Here is an 18,423-nt window from a genome sequence, read left to right as displayed (position 1 = left end):
CCATCCTTCCCAGAAAGGCTCTTCTCAGCTTAGACTAACTGTCCAATTTTGGATTACCATTCTGCCTCCCCCACATAGGCCTAACTTACTTGGCTCTACCTAATGGTTTTAGGACTAGATTGTTGAGGGAGAGAAGAAAGAAGAGCTTTCTGGGTTTTTTACATCTGCCACTGGCTAGAATATGGTTCTATTCCTTAAATCAGGGGTCCTCAAACTTTTTAAACAGGGGGCTAGTTCACTGTCCCTCAGACCATTGGAGGGCTGGACTGCGGGCCCCAGGACAAGTTGGCTGCTAAGCAGGACAGGCAGCAGCGGTAAAAACACCCGGCGGGCCGTGTGTGGCTCGCGAGCCGCAGTTTGAGGATGTCTGCCTTAAATAGAGAAAATAATAGGAGGATGTAAGAATAAATTTGGGCCTCAGGTGGGCATAAGGGGAAATAGATGTCTGGTTTTTAAAATAATGAATTGGGAATGACTGTGGGACATCTAAAATACCTAAATATACCCATCAACCCAAGAATAGATTAGTAAACTGTGATATATGTATACCATGAAGTACTATTCATCCATAAAAGGGTGACTTTACATCTTTTGTCTTAACCTGGATGGAGTGGAAACACATTCTTCTTAATACAGTATCACAAGAATGGAAAAGCAAATATCCACCTTACTTAACACTAGTGTGAAGCCAGCTGATGATTCAATACACACTCACATCAAAAGAAAAGAACTCGTATATTAAGAATGGAAGAAAAAGTATCCAATGTACTCAACCCTATTATGAAACCCAATTTTAGCCCAAGAATGGGGGAAAGGGAAGGGGGAGGGGAGGGGAGGGGAGGGGAGGGAGGAAGATGGGTAGAAGGAGGGCGATTGGTGGGATCACGTCTATGGTTTATCCTATGGGGGTACATGTGAGTCTTTCTAAATGTAGAATATAAATGTCTTAACACAATAACTAAGAAAATGACGTGAAGGCTATGTTAACCAGTTGGATGAAGTATTTCAAACTGTATATAGAAACAACACATTGTACCCCATGATAGTATTAATGTACACAGCTATGATTTAATAAAAAAAAAACAAAAACTCAATTCAAGTTTGGTGGAGGGGGAACAATGTTAGGGGAGAGGGAAGGAGAGGAGGAGATTGGTGTGCTACCACTTAATGGGCACAATGGGTATATGGCACACCTTTTGGGGGTGGGACACGACTACAAAAGGGACTCTACCTCACAAATGCAAATATTGTAACCTAGTTGTTTGTACCCTCACATTAACCTGAAATAAGTGTACACACACACACACGCAATATATAAACAGCCTCAGTTGAAGATTCAGACTGGGGATAATATAATTGAGTCATTAGCTTCTATGTGGTAGTTTAAACCCTGGATATCAAAGAAACTGCAGAGAGGGAGAAGCTGGCAAAGGAGTGTAATTGTAGTGCTGCCTGAGGGATGCACTGAGGGATAAAGTTAAGGATCAAAAATTCCCAAAGATCTATTGAGATTTAACCAGTTTAAAATTTAGTTATGATAAAGTGAGCCAGATCACTGAGATAGCAGAGTGAGAGAATGAGAGATTACATGGCCAAAACAAGATATATATTAGAATTTAAGTAATATAAAGAGTATTGTCATGTGGACTGAGAAGTTGAGAAGTAGTAGTCTTTTGCCTCCTTTCTAGTAAAGATACAAAATAGAACCTCCATAGTTGACCTCCTCCCTGTGTTTCCCATCTCCTTACGCTGACCTAATTTTCATGGACTGGGGCATGCACCACATGTACATATCAGTGCAGTAGGACTAATTCCTTATGTTGACCACTTCCATATGTTGCCAGTTTGTTACAGTCCTTTGGGCTTAGAAGGTCAACTGTAATTTTTTTTTTAATAGTCTGTGCTAAAAATAAGGAGTTCAATGCAGAATAAAAAGTGTTTTTTATGATTTAGAAGATAATTTACAAATAAATGTTAAGGTATTAGGATTTATGCCCTACTGATTTGAAAAGTACTGCATAATGTGAAGCAAGTGTGCTAGTAAGTGCTATGGCCTGAAGAAGACTGTTACTGATAGGAGAGAGACTCTTTTAGGATTCAGAGAAAACCCCAAAGTGCTTTTGGAAGTGATTCCAAGCTTGGTAAGTTATTCTTCCTGATGGTCAATACAGTTGATTTATTTTCTGGTTATCTTCATGACTTTGTGACTTAGGCCTAATAGATCATACATACCACGTAAGTTCTTACCAAATTGATGGTTTCCCAGTCATTTGGAAGTTTTGATAATTTGCTTAAACCACCCCTTATTTTATTAGTGCATACTGTGATTTCTAAAACAAGCTTTGTCTTGAAATCTTTCTTTGAGGCTCACAACTCCAGTTAAATCTAAGGCTCTTAGAGGTCCATTTGTTTAACACATGTATCTATACTCACTTCTCTTCCTTTAAGTATCCTACATGGTTATCAAAGGCTCCTTTTGAAAAACAAGATTCATGAGAAACTGGTTAAGTTCATGAGAAGCTAATAAAAAATACACACATACTGAAATTACGTGTTTTATAAATTATGCTAATTTATAAAAAAAATACACACATACTGAAATGCCACTAAATTAACATAGGAAGGATAGTGGCTAAAAGTTACCCTCTATTTTCTAGGACTTGGGGAAAGTCACAAATTAGCTCTGTTTTCTCTAAATAATCTAGTTTTGCATTTTTGAAGACCAAAATTGTTGTCATATTTCTTTTTCATCCAGGGATGGAGATGATTTTAGGCATCTTTTTAAGTACCCTTAGGGCAGGACCTCTCTGAACTTCCCACTGCTTGAAAGACTGCCAGAAGAATGCTGTTCTCCCCACTTTATAAAAGGAATAATAATGTCCCCTTTCCTGTTTCTTTCTCCAGCAATTACTTTATACAAAGTCCAACTTTATTTTATATGGGTTATCTGAACTTTTTGATTTATTTGAAAACTTTTATTGATGAATATCTGTATTGGAGCTTTTACTATTTCTGATCACTTATCCTTTGTTAGGTTGGCAGAACCATAACAGTATACAGTGCTGTGGCTTCTTTATTCATATCTCAGAATACTCTGAATCTTGCATTGCAAGCAGTTCTTAGAGGATTTGGATCAAGTAGGTATAATCAATCCATCCTCATTATTTTGAATATTCTGCATTTGAGAATTTGTCTCTTCAGTAAAATTTATTTATAACCCCAAAGTCATTATTCATGTGTGGCACTTCATAGTCATTTATGGAGATGTGCACGTACAGAATGTTAAAATATTTGAGCCACCTGACATATGTGTTTCCAATTGAGCTCTGCCTTCTTGTTTCAGCTCTCATACTGTAAACAAGTATCATTTTCATAGTCTACTATAGTGAGACTTTTCACATTCTTGTGCTTTTTATGACTCTAAGCATAGTGCTAATGTGCTATCTCATGTTCCTTAGTGCAAGAAGGCCGTAATTTGCCTTATGGAAAAAATAATATGTGTTAGGTAAGCCTCATTCAGACGTGAGTTATAGTGCTGTTGTGTAAGTTCAATGTTAACAAATCAACAATATATATTTCCTCTAGGAGCAATGGTTCAGTATTTGCTAATTCAGAGATTAGAGCAACTTTATAGAACATGATTACTATAAATAATGTGGATCAACTATGTTTAATTAAGGGTAGTTATTATTTATTTATTTATTCACTTATTTATTTATTATTAAGATAGAGTCTGCCTCCCAAGTAGCTGGGACTGCAGCTACCCACCACTTTTTTAAAATTATTATTATTAAAAAGATGATCTGTTGCTCAGGTTGGTCTTGAACTCCTGAGCTCAAGCAATCTACCCACCTTGGAAATCCATAGTGCTAGGATTACAGGCATGAGCCACTGCCCAAGGGTGGTAATGTATAGAGACTTTTGATGTCAGAAATATTTTATAATTCCTTTTGTCTGAAACTTACTGTTTCAGGTATCATGACTATAAGTAAATACATGCATGCAGAATTGTGATGTTAATTTGAATTTTACTATGGATTCTGGTCAAAAAAGTTTGAATGCCATTGATTAACTTGAAAAACATTTCTAAACAGCATCCACCAGAAAATTAATACGTACCTGAAGCATATTGAGTGCTTAAAGTAATAATCTTTGAGCACTGAAGTGATCATGATTTTAGAAAAGAAGACACTATTAATATTCTTTCAGGATTTTGTCATGTAACTGTATACTTAGGTACATGAAAGAAGACTCAGTTGGGTATCAAAATTCTTGCCTCTTTTTTACTTGAAGCTAGCTTGAAGCTAGCAATCTTGAGAATTTAATCTCTTTGAGCTTTGTTTGCCTTGTCTGTGAAAAGTTCTATAGATTTTTTTATTAGTATATTCCTGACCTTGAACCATGCTATTCTTATAACATTCAATTGCTAATTTAAATGTCAGATATATTGACCATCAGATTTTATTTGACTGAACTCAAGTTTAGTGTCATTAGTTATCCATAAAAACTTAAGTTATATATTTGATATATCTTGACACTTTACTGCTAAAAAAAAAAAGACTATTCAGTTTTACACTGAATTTTAGGGTATAGGATTCTGTTTGTTGATGTTTGTGTTTTATGACAAAATGTCCTAAATCAAATAAAAAATTTTCTCTTAAAAGTGATTAAAATTGATAATACTTCATTTATTAAATTTTTTCTGGTTGGCAGTTTCCAGTTTTACATCATAGAAGTGCTTAATTTTTGTGCATGTATAATGTGTTGAAATTATTTTAATAATAATGCCGTATCAAACATGGCCATATAGATAACAGCAAAGGGTAAAATTTAATGAATAAAATTTAATGAACATGAAAAGATGATACATCAGATAAAGTTTTAGAGCATATGTTAAAGAACACAAAAGTAAACATACTTGATATATAAAATTTGAGAAATTAATTTAAAAAACCCATCTATAATCTCACTGCCTAAAATGCAGTTTATGTTGAAATACTCACTTCTTATCTTTATGGAGTTTAAAAATAATTCTGTGATCATTATAATTTCCTGCATTTTTTCTCTTAGCATAATATAGTATAAACATACATGTTTTTACATGTTTTTTTAATGTCCATCATGTTTAGGGATTGTACTATGTATATCCCATCTCATAGATTCCTTTATCTTAAACATTTAGGTTTTGATTTTTATTTATAGTTTATCTTCATTTCTTGCTTTTGCGGATAAAATTGCAGTGAGCATCCTCTGTATAATTTGTTTTTTCTGTTTTAGGATTACTTCCTTAGGATAGCTTGCCAGGAGTGGAGTTACTGGGTCAGAGGGTATGAACTTATGCACTTTTTTCTTTCTTTTTTTTAAAAATAAAAATGTCTAAACAAAAGTTTTTGTTTATTTGCTGTCTGGTCAGTTTATATTCATTATGAGAAATGAAAATCATAAAGATTACACTTGTTACCTGTTAGAAAAGTGTGTTTGAAAGTAAGATTCTGTGTTCAGAAAAGTTTGGGAAATTCCCAGGATATAAAAGCCTCTTAACTTGATTTGCCTCAGCATTTCCTCAACTTAACTGAACACCAAATAGTTTCTCTTGTGATACAGCTCTTAACATTTTGTGAAATTTTTATATAGAATACTGATCTAAAATTTAAAATTATTTTATTGGTTAAATTATGTTTTATTGGTCAAAGGAACTAAATTGAACTATAAAGCTTCATGCTAAGAGTTACTAAAAGGAGACCTAAAACAGTTTACTGTGTGATTTTTGTGTATGTCTTCTTAAAGTCTTATAACTTTTATAATTGGAATATTCTACATTGAGCACTAAAGAACGTCTTAATGCCTTGATGACTTCAAATACTTTTCACAATCTTCAGTGATATCTAGAAAACAGACATATAACATGAAAAAAGAAGATAATGCAGATTGTATAAATCTTGTTTTTTCCCCCCATTTTTCCTTGCAGAATGTGAAAACCTTTGCATCTTCTGATAGTCTAGCCAAGGTCCAAGAAGTAGCAAGCTGGCTTTTGGAAATGAATCAGGAACTGCTCTCTGTGGGCAGCAAAAGACGACGAACTGGAGGCTCTCTGAGAGGTAACCCTTCCTCAAGCCAGATAGATGAGGAACAGATGAATCGTGTGGTAGAGGAGGAACAGCAGCAGCAACTGAGACAACAAGAGGAGGAGCACACTGTAAGGAATGGTGAAATCGTTGGTGTAGAACCTCGACCTGGAGACCAAAATGATTCCCAGCAAGGACACTTGGAAGAAAACAATAATCGATTTATTTCAGTAGATGAGGATTCCTCAGGAAACCAAGAAGACCATGAGGAAGATGAAGAACATGCTGGTGAACAAGATGAGGAGGATGAGGAGGAGGAGGAAATGGACCAGGAGAGTGATGATTTTGATCAGTCTGATGACAGTAGCAGAGAAGATGAACATACACATGGTAACAGTGTCACAAACTCCAGTAGCATTGTGGACTTGCCCATTCACCAACTCTCTTCCCCATTCTATACAAAGACAACAAAAGTGAGTATATTCAATTTGCTGTTAACCTGAGAAACTTTACGTATCTTTTAATTGAAATGAGATCTTCCTCACAGTCTTCATAAATGTTGCAAATTAACCTTCATATATGTATTATAATAATAAAATGAGCTAAGTTTTGTTTTACAGAAGGCATTAGAAAGTAGTGCAAATAAAAATACTGATAATGGGACAGTCTTAATTACAAATGGAGGAAGCTGATCCTGTCACTGGAAAATCATTAACATCACATTTTCTTCTAAGCCTTGCCCCCAGGTCAGGGGTTAGTAGGTTGCATGAGGTATAGAAGGTTGGAGTAAAACATGATTTCTGTAAATCAAGTATGAAGAAACTTTTTATTTTATTTTATTTTTATAGACATGGTCTCACTCTGTTGCCCAAGATGGAGTACAGATGCAATCGTAGCTCACTGTAACCTCCAACTTCTGAGCTTAAGTGATCCTTCAACGTTAGTCTCCCAAGTAGCTGGGACTGGAGATGCATACACCACACTTGGCTAATACTTTTTTATTTTTGTAGAGACAGGTTCTTGCTATGTTGCTCAGGCTTATGTCAAACTCATGGGGTCAAGCAGTTCTTCCTCCCTCAGCCTCCCCAAATGATGGGATTACAGGCATGACCTACTACACCCAGCCAAGAAACTTTTCATTTATAAAAAGCAGGCAGGGGTGGGGAACTTGTGGCCTCAAGGTGAAATGTGGCCTTCTTGGTCCTTAACTGTGGCCTTTTTACTTCATCCAAATTTTGTAGAACAAATCCTTTTATTAAAAAGTATAGCAGACCACCATATAGCTCATGGAAAGGAGAAGTCAGTTAAGCTCAGGAACACTCTGTAACTATAAGAAATACTCTGTAACAGCTCGGTAATGTAACACCTTGGCGATAAGGGCACAGGGAAGGGATTTGGCTCTCCTTAACAGGAGAGCGCACACAACGAGAACTTCAGTGATTGGCAGTCTCTACACCTGTGGTGTAAATAGCCATGGGATTATATCTACAAGTAGCTGCAGGAGAGGTGAGTCAAGGAGCGTGCATGCTATTCTTTTAGGGACTCCCTCACTCTGACTCTTTGGCTTCTCCTACCCACAGGGCGTCTGCCCAGCATCTCTTCAAGAAGACCTGCTAAGACTGTTTCTCTCTCTCTCTCCCTTCTGCTAAGGCAAATAGCTCTTAGGCACCTAAGGGTAATTGTTCCTGAGCAAGATAGCACAGTGGTCTGCCTCTGGACAATAGATTAGCCGGGGTGGAGACCTGGCCCATCCTGGGCCCCAACAAAAAGGGATATAGCAGAGAAGACCAAGATGCTTCAAAAAGAAGAATCTTGAAGTCAAAAGGACACAGGTTCCTGGAGCAGCATCAGCAAGTTATAAACAGATTTAATATCATACTCCTTTAACCTAAATTGACCTAGAATGAAGTATCTTACTTATTTGGCTTAATACTTGACTCGCAAAATCATTTTTGCTTCAGCTTGTGAAATTTAAACTCTTTCTAAAACATGTTTATCACTAATTTGCCTGGCCTATTTGCAGGTCAGGTTTTATTTAGCTTCTGTGGTCTAAGAAGGAAATGGCATCAAGTAGTGGTTTTCATCCATTTTACTCTACCTATCTCAAGGTGTTGAAGCAGTAGCTTTGGATCTCAGCCAGATGCCTCTACTAGCTCTTTTTTTGTGAGGCTTCAGTTAGAGGAATGGGGGGTTAATACTTAAGGTTCAATTGCACTTTCTTATTTAAGAAAGAAGTTTAATCAAAACTAAGCTTTGCAAACCGGTGTAGAGTTATTGCTGACTTCTGCTATACTTGAAATTAAAAATAAAAATGTTAGTGAGATAAAACATAACATTTTCCAAAAGGAAAAGTCATCATACTATTCTCTGGCCAGTTTTCACATTGAAAAAGGGTTTTTGAAATTAGGCAGATTGGGATTAAGCTCTCTCATCACTAATAGTATGATTTGGGGGGGGGGTGAATCATTTGGCCTCTCCGTAACTTCTGCTTACTTACCTGTCATCGGACCACACATTTTTGACAGGTGCTTTACCTTTTTTACTTTCAAGATGAAATCATACACAGAACTTTTAGATATATCTTAAGTAGTTCACATAGTTACTGCTTTATAAACAAAATACTGTATGTTGAATTTGAATTAGTTTTTTCTAGTGATTCTGAATCATGAATAACAGTCATTGCATTCTATGTATAAGATAACAGGAATAGACTGGGTTCTAACAACAGCAGGAATAGATGTGTATGTAAGTTTCTATATATATGTACAGGGATAAATGTGTATATGCATTTATATGTGTGTGTGTATATATATACTTTTGATATATTGTTTTTGTTTGTCATGAAATCATTTGCCTTTATAAATATGGCATAGAGAATGTAAAGCCGTTTGATTCCCAGGCAGTGGTACCCTTCTACAGCCTGCGGTTGGCCTAAATATTTTCCTTTCTGTCCATCATTAAGACACTTCTACAGGATCATTTCCAGAGTACTTTATTTTTCAACAACATTAAAAAAAGTCACCTAGTATTACATTGCTTTAGAAGAACATGCCAGTTACCTACCCATATAAATCTTACAATGTGGTAAAGAGGGAGAAGCTGTCACTGTTCAATTGCTTTATTTTGGCAGAGGTTTAAGTTCTCGATCTTTATAAACAAAAGACACTTCTCTCTACACACATTACCCCAGGCCATAGTGTTATTTAAGTCTTCTTGACTTTCACTTTGAAAAGAGTAGTATCATAAAAATCATTTATTAAGCCTCCTCTCCTTTTTTTGTAACAGTCCCACTCTGTTGCCCTGGCAAGAGTACAGTGGCATTGTCATAGCTCACTGCAACCTCACACTCCTGGTCTCAACTGATCCTTGAGCCTCCACCTCCCGAGTAGCTGGGACTACAGGCATCACGCACCACCACGCCCAGGTAATTTTTTCTATTTTTTGTAGAGATAGGGTCTAGCTTTTGCTCAGCCTGGTCTCTAACTTCTGAGCTCAAGTGATCCTCCCACCTCAGTCTCCTAGAGTGCTAGGATTACAGACATGAGCCACTGTGCCTGGCCTAAAATTCTGTTTTCAAATGTTATTGTAGGATTAGCCTTGTACAAATGTTCCTCAAGATACTTTTCAAATTTTATTTTTTTGGCAGTCTCCTAAACGAACCTTGTGGACAGCTAGACTTAATTTATTCATCATTCCCAGATATGTTGCATAAGCAATATATGTAAACGAGAAAAAATTATTTTGGTTCTTCCTTGTATTTATTTACTTAAAAGCATTTTGAAAACTGTCAAAACCCTGAGGACAATTTTTTTTTCCCTAGTCACAAAAAGTTTATTCTTGCAGGCATATGTATGTCAGAAATTCCAAACTGTCCTAATGTTAAAAGTCACAAGAATTACAGTTTATTAAGCATGAACTGTTTGCCTGGTCCTATGACAGATAAGTAAATAAAAGTTACAAATAGGCCAAATGATTGACTCCAAACCATATTATAAGTGATAGGAGATTTTAATCCTGATCTGCCTAATTTCAAATACCCCTTTTCTTTCCATGTGCTGTGCTGCCCCCTATGGTGGAATTTGGCAAATATCATTAAACAAGATTTTCAATAGAGTCAAAGATTCTAGACTTTTGAATGTAATGACTTTCTAATACCATAAAATCATCAGAAAGGCCAGCATGGTGGCTCATGCCTGTAATTCTAGCATTCTGGGAGACTGAGGCAGGAGGATTGCTTGAGCTCAGGAGTTAGAGACCTCCTAAGCAAGAGTTAGACCCTGTCTCTATTAAAACTAGAAAAATTATCCAGTTGTGGTGCTAGGTATCTGTAGTTCCAGCTACTTGGGCAGCTGAGGTAGGAGGATTGCTTAGCCTAGGAGTTTGAAGTTGCTGTGAGCTAGGCTGATGCCGAGTCACTGTAGCCTGGGAAACAGAATGAGACTCTGTCTTACCAAAAAAAAAAAAAAAAAAAAAAAAATGGAGCTACCCTATAGAAATTACAGAGAGCTCAGTTAAATACTTTTCCATGTGGCATTTCACAAAAGCTTATTGAAGATATGAGGGCTCAAGGCAAAAGGTATTGTAATAGAAATGACAATCTAAACAAGAAATTTGAGACTGAGTCACAGAGGCTACTGCTCTGTCTAGAGTCCATCAGAGGTGCTGCATCTTAACTAGGGATTGTGTGCTATTTTTCTAAATTTGACTGGTCTGCTTGGAAATTCCAGAGTCCACTTGCTTCTCCAGATATGGATGTCTGTGTCTTCAGTTTTAACTCTGTCAACATCTTCATTACAACTTTGAAAATTTTTTTCTAAAGACATCCAGCTCATATTGAAGAATCTTTGGCATATTTTATGTAGAGGATCATCAGCTCATTTTCTAACATGAAAAGCAAATTAGATAGTGCTGTTAGGTCAGTTCTTATATCCTCCTGATCTTTTCATGAAGAGATGCATGTTTGAGCACTGATTTCTGATGCTTCCCTGTCTGTCTTAGTGCCTTCCACCTGATATAACTTCATCCTTTGTTTTCTTCTGACATAACTTCATTCCTTACCTCTCATTAGTCTGCTCCCCGCCCCCCCCCCCATTTTATGGTTAGAGTCCTCCTGGCAACTTAACAGTGTTTATCCATTTGCCTCAAATAAAAAATGTATATTAAAATATAAAAATATTTAAAGACATAGTATGTCTGTGTATTAGAGTCTAGAGGCCTTAACACTCTTTTTTGTCTCTAGGTTTTAAACAATCAGGGGAATCAGACACCAGGATCATTAGGCAATCAGAGAATCAAAATAATAGTTTTGTTCCTAGTTCACTCTGCTTCAGCTACCCCTTGGACCAGAACTGCTGGGAAACTTTGTAGGACAATATGGTTAATATCAACAATCAAACAGAGCTCTAAACTTCACTTTGTGTAGAGATCTAGAGAACAGTGGCATCCTCAGAAACTCCCTGACCTAGTCTGTTTGCAAGATGAAGAACTGAAATTCAGATTCTGTTAGGTACAGATATGTTAAGAGAGTAAAAAATATTATTTAAGGCATTCATTTTGAATAACACCCACAATAACTGTGGCCCAATGAATAGCCATTATTCCCTAGCTTTATGAAGGAGGAAAAACGAGAAACAATGACCTAGTCTAGTTTAACTCAATTTTAAATACATGGGGAGGCTGATGGAAATGGGGGAAGGGGTACAGTTAGACAAAGATTTCCCCTAATATAGTAGAGTGATAAGACTTTTCAGATCTGAGCTTTAATTCTGATTTTTGTTATATGATCATAAATATGTAATCTTATTGAACCTGTTTACCTGTTTCCTTATCTGTAAAATCAGACTATAATATTTTTCAGGATTTTTGTGAGGATTAAGTGAAATAATATATGTAAAAGGGGTAACATAGTGCTTGTGACATTCCGGTAGTTTATAGATATAGGCTTTGACTTTATTTTGTCTGCTTCCTATCTCTCCTAATCCTACAAAATATACTTCATCTTCATTGTACATATCAACCTATCTGTAAATTTTTTATGACCTCTAGCATTCAGTCATTATATCACCCTCTAGTGGAAAAAGATAAAAGTGGAGAAATAGATAAATACTTTATAAAAGGTACGCAGGAGGATTGGGAACATACTATAATGTGCTGCACCTATTTTCAATAAAAATATGTCATAATATTCTAAGCAGATTCTACTCACACATGTTCTTAATTGATATATTTATATCATTTCCTTTCAGTAGAAATTAAGCCATTTTTCTAAACTTCTAATCTTTAAATAAAGCTTCTGTATAGTTAAGTGCCTTATGAATCTTCCATATGGATTCCAAACTGAATTTTAGCTCATGTTTATTTCTAATTAGTTCCTGTCAGTATAGGTTAAAAAATATTTTTAACATTATTGTAAACTGTAATAACTGTAAATGTTGGTCTTGTTTAAATTGCAAGTGATTAAAGATTATTGTCATCATTATTACCATATTTAAGAGATGGGGTCTTGCTGTGTTGCCCAGGCTGGCCTTGAACCCCAGAGTTCAAGCAACTCTTCTCTGTAGCTGGGACATCACTGTGCCCAGCTCAAAGATTATTTTAATTATGGGTTTTTCATTGTAGACTAAAAAATAGTCTTCTCACAGAATGGGGAATTTTAAAACATTTTTATAGTGTTCCATTGGTTTGTACTATGCAAATGATAGACTTCTCTGAAGTATTCATGAATACCACAAATAGTTGTCCTCAAAATGTTCCTGTGGCAACTTGTTTCATATTTATATAATTATAATGATCTGATCCTTTTTGATGTTGTTTTGGTTGGTAGTAAGGAACACAGTATGAAGAAAGAGAATAAAATAATTTATCATGATGGGTTCTGTTTTTACTTTGGTATATTATTTCAAAATTATATCTCAAATTCCCATTATGTACCCTAGCCTTAGTTTGAATTTTGTATTTCTAGCTGTCTATTGGACATCATATGGGTGGCTCACTGAAAAGTAAAACTATTTTTTTCCCGAAACCAATCTTTTATTTTCCTTTTTAAGATTTTCTTATGTCTGTTAATATCCCAGTGTTCTGGCTACTTTGTGGAAAAATGGTTCAACTTTTTCTTACTGTGTAAGCCTCTGGGTCTTCTAAAGAGTAGACAGATTTGAACACTTTGTTTCCCTTTTTCTTACCCCATGGCATTTGTGAGATCAAAATTGGAAAGTCATTGTTTAAAAATGTTAAAAACATCTTTGTTTAGATTTCTATGTGTTCCAGGCTATAATGTGTGTTCCTAATAATGAGTTGGCAGTAATAATGAGTTGGCAGTATAAATGATTGGATGAGTTTTTTAAAATGAATTTTTAGCTCTGTATAGATAACCTCAATACAAATATCTGGTGCCCCATTTCCCATTGATGAACCCAAATCCGTATATGTACACTTTCCTTTCTGCCTGATTTAATCTCCATGCCTTTCCACTTGTTTTGAATGATGGCCTTTTCTGCCAGCTAGCCAGATCCTTTAAATCCCAGTCCAGAATTCTCTATCTTTACAACTTTCTAGATTTAGAAAATTCAATTCTCCAACCCCATCGTTGGTTCTCTTCTTGATATAGTTTGTTTGATATTACTTTGTGATTTATGGGCAAGCTTTGCATTCAGTTGATATTTAATTCTTTCAATTTCTTGAGCAGAAGAAATTTGATTTAGATTAAGAGTTAAAATTTCACAAATTGTAATATAAACAATTGTCCTTTCACCTCTTAAGCTACATTCAAGCTAGAGGTCTTAAGATATATTCAAGGTAGATTTGTAAATAGGCATATTATTTTTAAGTTGAGTCTAAGGCTCAAGTATTCAGTATATGTACAGATAGTTACACTGCAGAATTTTATATCATAGTTAGCAGTAGTAGAGAAAGACGGCCCTAGGGAGAAGTTAAAAGTCCCACTTTAGGAAACATTTTGCTAGCATGCAGAAATTAATTGAAGGCAACTCATACAGCCATTCAGAATCACATTTTAAAGAATATTTAATAACAGGAAATACTTACAAATATTTTATTAAGCATGTAGATTCAGAATTATGAATTTTGAATTATGAAGCAATTATGCATTACTGTGTATTACATATATATCTATATCTCTCTATATATATCCACAGAAAAAGATCAGAAGAAATTATACGAAATGTTAGGAATTATCTCTGAATGTGATTGAATAAAGGTTATTTCTTTTTCTTCCTCATGTACATTTCAGAATTTCTCAACCTTGTTACTATAAGCATATATGAGTATTATTTATTAGAAAAATAACTACATCTAATAGAAGCCAATGATTATTTTACATAGGCTTCTTTTAATGACTTCCATATAATGCTCCTAATAGAGGATTGGATAAAAAGATGTCTCTCATAAGAAAAGGCATTATCTTTGCATGAAAATAGTGGAAAAAGCACTGTACACTTTCAAGTTCTAGTATAACCAATTTTTCGCATTTCCAGGGTGCAGATATCGCCCTGGCAGTTCTCTAAAGTCACCTTAACACATTAGAATTAAAAGAATAATAGTTGGCATAGTAGTACCTTTTCTTGTTTTTAAGACATTTTTTTAATATGTGGTTTCTTTAAAGAGTTTAATGTTGCCTTGATAGCACTTTTGGCTCCCTATAATACATGAATATTTTTCATTTAAAAACCTTTCTGTGAGCAGTGTCAGAGTCATTAAAATATAACTCTATACCCAGTGCTTTACCAGGAAATCACTCATGTTTTCCTTTTCCTCTTCTCTCTTATTCCCAACTGCTCATTTCATCAAACTAATTAATATATTTAAACTGGGGCAGTGCCTGTGGCTCAGTGAGTAGGGCACCGGCCCCATATAGGGGGGTGGCGGGTTTGAACCTGGCCCTGGCCAAACTGCAACAAAAAAATAGCCGGGCGCTGTGGCAGGCACCTGTAGTCTTAGCTACTTGGGAGGCTGAGGCAAGAGAATCGCCTAAGCCCAAGAGCTGGAGGTTACTATGAGCTGTGTCACCACAGCTCCTTATGGAGGGTGACAAAGTGAGACTCTGTCTCAAAAAAAAAAAAAAAATACTAAATGTAGAATATAAATGTCTTAACACAATAACTAAGAAAATGCCATGAAGGCTATGTTAACCAGTTTAATGAAAATATTTCAAATTGTATATAAAACCAGCACATTGTACCTCAAGACTGCATTAATGTACACAGCTATGATTTAATTTTTAAAAAGTATGTATATGTACATATATATATATATTTAAACTGATTAGGTTTTTTATCCTATTTTAAGTCTTCTAAGATAGAATCTAAATTGGAGGGCACCTTTGAGATCACCAAGTCCAAATTTGTGCCTGGTAGCTTTTTCACAGACTTAGGATTACTAATGATGTCATCACAACAGAATGCTACCCTGTAAGGTACTACATTCAAATTTTTAGGTAGTTCTTTTTGTTAGAGTTTTTTATTTTATATTGATAACCTGTCACTCTGCTTGGTTCTTGTTCTCCCATAAAGTGCAGTGACAACACTTTTTGTACGGGAAGACTGTATTCATCTGTAATCTTCCCTTTTTTAGTTTGAATATCTTCAGTGTGTTTCCAGGATCATCAACCTGAATGTGTTCTCAGTGTCATGTCCTGAAGTTGACCTGGTGCTGCTGAGAGGCAGTAGAGTCAGACTATCATACCTGTCTTTATTCTGGACTATAATGGAAGATAACACTGATAACGTTGATATCCATAGTAATAGTAACAAACCATTTATTGAACACCCTTTACTGTGTGTTAGGACCTTGTGCTAAATACATATATATTCTCATTTAATCTTACCAGTTCTTTCTAATTTTTAATCTCATATCAGAGATGAGAAGTTAGGAGAGGTTAAATGATTAGTGATCATGCAGCTGGTAAGTGGTGGAGCTAGGACTGGAATTCAGACCTTATTTTGAACCTGAGTTGTACTTTCATTAAAATTTGAAAATTTAGTGTAACAATATTACTAATTTTGGGATGGGTTGGCTGTAGAATAACCCATAAAGCTACTGCCCCACATATGAGGAACCTTTTCATGTTGGAGGCTACATTAATTGAGCTGTATTCAAATTCAGAAACTTCAATTAGAGGGCTCATGCCTATAATCCTAGCACTCTGGGAGGCTGGGGCCATGGGATTGCTTGAACTCAGGAGTTTGAGACCAACCTGAGCAAGAGCAAGACCCTGTCTCTGCTAAGAGCAGAAAAACTAGCCAGGCACAGTGGTGTGTATGGCTGTAGTCCCAACTACTTGGGCCTCTGAGGAGGAGGATGGCTTGAGCCTAGCAGTTTGAGGTTGTAGTGAGCTATAATGACCCCATGGTACTCTAGCATGACTGTCTGCAAAAAAGAAAAGAAACTTCAGTTAGATATATTTAAAAATGGAATGATTCCAAAATGATAGTTTAGAGACATCTTCTTACCAGCCACTCTTGATAAAGTTGGGGAAAGGAGGGATCAGCAACTTCTGCCTGGATTATCCTGTCTAGAAACAGTATTGCAAAGGCACAGAGTGACAGCACAGGACATGAGTGAAAAAAGCAAAGGGCCATTTCAACCTCAAAGCATAGAAACAAAGAAGATCAAAGGGAAGAGGAAGTAAGAGAAGTAAAAGGAAGGAAATGAAGAAGTAACACACATGAGGAGGGGAGGAACCAACAAAAAAAACACTGGCAACATGAAGAATCAGAACAGATCAATTCGCCCAAGGGATCACAATGCAGTTACTATAGAACATCCCAACTATAAAGAAATTATGGAAATGACAGAAATGGAATTCAGATCATGGATGGCAAAAATGATAAAGGGAATTGAAAAGAAAGTGGAAAACCATCAAAAGGAAATTTAAAAATTGACCTAAGAAATAAATTCAAGACAAGACAAAGTCTCCAAAGACCTGGCCGAAACTAGAAAGGATATAATGGAGCTTAAAGAATTGAAGAAGTCATTCAGGGAGTTTCAAAATGCAGTAGAAAGTTTAAACAACAGATTTAACTATGGAGAGAAAATAATGTCAGAAGTTGAAGACAAGGCTCTTTAGCTAACCCAGTCATTTAAGGTGGCAGAAAAGAAGAGCGTAAAAGCAGAGCAATCTTTTGAGAATCATGAAACTGCACAGAACATACAAAGATACAAATTATGGGTATCCCTGAAGGAGAAACAATAGTCCTAATGGCATGGAAGCCCTAGTCGATGATGTTATAACTGAAAATTCCCTAAGTATTGCCAAGAATTCAGACATACACCTACTAAACAGGTATTGAACCCTGGTTTGACTCATTTTAAACAGAACATCTCAGGCGGTGCCTGTGGCTCAAAGGAGTAGGGCGCTGGCCCCATATGCCGGAGGTGGTGGGTTCAAGCCCAGCCCTGGCCAAAAAAAAAAACCTACCTGTAAACAGAGCATCTCCTGGATCCATTGTTTTTAACCTGGTTTAAGCCAAATGAAAGAGAAAATTCTGCAAGCAGCAAAGCATAAGCAGCAGCTGAACTATAAGGACAAACCTATCAGGGTGACAGTGGAAACCTTATAAGCCAGAAGAGCATGGGCTTCCACCTTCATTCATCTCAAACAAAACAATTGAGAGGCTAGGATTGCGTGTTGTATAAAACTAAGTTTCATATTTGATGGAGAAATCAAGTCTTTTACTGACAAGCAAACATTGAGGAAATTTGCCATATAAGAGTTGCTCTGCAAGAGTACTCACACCAATACTATAGGCAGACCAACACAATGGACCATCAGCAAAATAAAGACACTTGTAAGCTAAAATACAAAGGCTAGCTTCCACAATGGGCCAAATGGTAAAACAAGGCAACAGACCTCCATACAACAAGACAGATAGAACTCCTCCCTAGTTTTCAATTCTCTCAATAAATGTGAATAACTTTTAAGTCCCCTCCAAAGACACACAGGTTGGCTGACTAGTTGAAGTATAATCCAAGTATTTGCTGTCTTTAGGAAACACATCTAACCCACAAGGACAAATCAAGACTCAAGGTGAAATGTTAGAAAACAGTACTTTAGGCAAATGGAAACCAAAAGGAAGTGGGAATCAATGATCCTTTTCATTGATACAGTTGACTTTAAAGCAACAAAAATAAAGACAGGGTGGCACCTGTAGCTCAGTGAGTAGGGTGCTGGCTACATACACCAAGGCTGGCAGGTTTGAACCCCACCCAGGCCAGCTAAAACAACAATGACAACTCTGACAACAACAACAACAAAAATAGCTGGGCATTGTGACAGGTGCCTATAGTCCCAGCTACTTGGGAGGCTGAGGCAAGAGAATCGCTTAAGCCCAAGAGTTTGAGG

General features: G+C 36.2%; 1 pseudogene across 2 annotated transcripts in view; it reads left to right on the top strand.

The window, feature by feature from the left end:
* LOC105887025 overlaps positions 1–6,684 on the top strand; it is a 149,510-nt pseudogene extending 142,826 nt beyond the window's left edge. Inside the window, exons 3-4 of one of the 2 annotated variants that reach the window (XR_002773508.1) lie at positions 5,278–5,327; positions 5,969–6,684. The product of XR_002773508.1 is annotated as an F-box/WD repeat-containing protein 7 pseudogene, transcript variant X2 (transcript). Of the gene's footprint in view, positions 1–5,277; positions 5,328–5,892 lie in introns of those variants that run through there. The other variant, XR_002773507.1, reaches the window with a different exon arrangement.
* Positions 6,685–18,423: the final 11,739 nt, after the last annotated feature.

This window comes from Otolemur garnettii, unplaced genomic scaffold (genome assembly GCF_000181295.1).
Source record: "Otolemur garnettii isolate 467f Iridium unplaced genomic scaffold, OtoGar3 scaffold00041, whole genome shotgun sequence".
Lineage (NCBI taxonomy): Eukaryota > Metazoa > Chordata > Mammalia > Primates > Galagidae > Otolemur > Otolemur garnettii.
This window is presented reverse-complemented; position numbering and strand designations above follow the sequence as displayed.